This window comes from Sinocyclocheilus rhinocerous, unplaced genomic scaffold, assembly GCF_001515625.1.
Source record: "Sinocyclocheilus rhinocerous isolate Xijiao unplaced genomic scaffold, SAMN03320098_v1.1 scaffold1195, whole genome shotgun sequence".
NCBI lineage: Eukaryota > Metazoa > Chordata > Actinopteri > Cypriniformes > Cyprinidae > Sinocyclocheilus > Sinocyclocheilus rhinocerous.
Window position 1 is genome coordinate 1,673 of NW_015644626.1, and position 1,640 is coordinate 3,312.

Here is a 1,640-nt window from a genome sequence, read left to right on the forward strand (position 1 = left end):
CCGTGGAGCCGTAACGCGCCGCAGACGCGTGCAGTGAGGCGCAGATCAGCTCTAACGTCACTGAATCTGCTGTTAAAAATGAACCATCTAGGCCTATTTATCATATCATTATGCAAAACATACGCGACAAATAGCACATTTTTCATTGTTTCTCGAAACGTCATAGCATTTCCACACCAGCTATGACATGACTGTGGCGCCAAATCATTTATGTCCCCACGCATCATGTATGTCGTCACGCGTTGACGTCATCAAATTGTGATCGGTTCGTGAGATCGGCCAAGTTAGTGAGTACCGATCGAGTCATAAAATGTGATTATCGGTCGATACCGATCTCCGACCGATCGATCGGAGCATCCCTATTAAATATGCATTGATACTCATACTTTTATCAGTCAGATACTGTTCCCTGTAATTATGAGTTTCCTGCTTGTATAATTTGTTACAAGTAATTACAAAGAAATTCAGAATTTTTTTTGTGTGTGTCTGCATACAGCTTGTGAGAATGCAGCACATACTTTATATAGGGCCCTGTGATTTCTGCGATGCGGAAAATGCGGAAAATGTGGTTGGAATCGCATAATCCAGTCATAAATATAAAATTTACTGTAAAAGGCAGAGGTGAAATCAAAATGCGATATGGACTAGTGTCTGTGAATATTAAGCCGCAGAAAAACTATTTAAATATGAATCCTGCATGTTCTGCGTGTCTCTGTGTAAATGAATGGAGCAGGCGAGTGGTTTGTTTACCATACAAAATCATACACGCATACAGAAGCGCGTGTGACGTTCGCAGCATTTTCGTTTTTTTTTTTTCTTTTTTAAAACAATTATTTAGAGATGCTTTTGATGATTAAAATTTAATGAAACCATTAAAATGGAATCCAGAAAAGTAATGGAAAACACAGAATTTTGTAATAATAAAACTAAATTTGAGAAAAAAATAAAATAAAATGTATTTCATGGGGCCTTAATTTTTGTTAAACGTTTAATAAATTGCTGTTAAATTGTGTAAGTTTCATGATTTCAATTAATTTGACATGCATAACAATTTACTTTAACCATTAAAACAGAGTCTAGACAAATTAAAAAGGAAAAAATAAACCAGATTTTATAGGGCCCTAATACGTTATGAACTGCATTCTGGCACATTTTGGAACAGGACAGATTTAGTACCTTAAAGCATTTGTGCTTTCTTTTTATTGCTTTGTAGCATATGTTTTGACTTTACTGTACTGTAGCTACTATTTGTACGTGGTCTTGATGTTTTGATGCATCTCAGTCTTTAGGCTTTAGAGTTCGCTCAAAAAGGAAAATTATTTTATCATTTACTCACCCTCACATCATGTCAAATCTGTATGACTTTCTTTCAGTGGAACAAAAAAATTTTTTTTGAAAGAATATCCTGGGATTTTTATCAATATTATGAAAGTAAATGTTAACTGTGGCTATCACACTCTAAAATGACAACAAAAAAAGTATTCATTATTAATGAATCAGTCGATCTAGTTCACAAAACTTGTGTAAATGATTGATTCATGAGCCAGATGTTGTTCTTGCATTCATTTTTATGGAGCTTTAGCATCCTTTTTTCATCCTGAAATCTTCAGCACCCATTCATTGCAATGGCATTAAAAATA

General features: G+C 34.7%; 1 protein-coding gene across 1 annotated transcript in view; it reads left to right on the plus strand.

Moving 5' to 3' along the window:
• LOC107758554 (E3 ubiquitin-protein ligase UBR1-like) overlaps positions 1–1,640 on the plus strand; it is a gene marked incomplete at its 5' end in the record, with an annotated part of 4,924 nt that overhangs the window by 1,410 nt on the left and 1,874 nt on the right. The gene's annotated exons all lie outside the window — the stretch shown is intronic.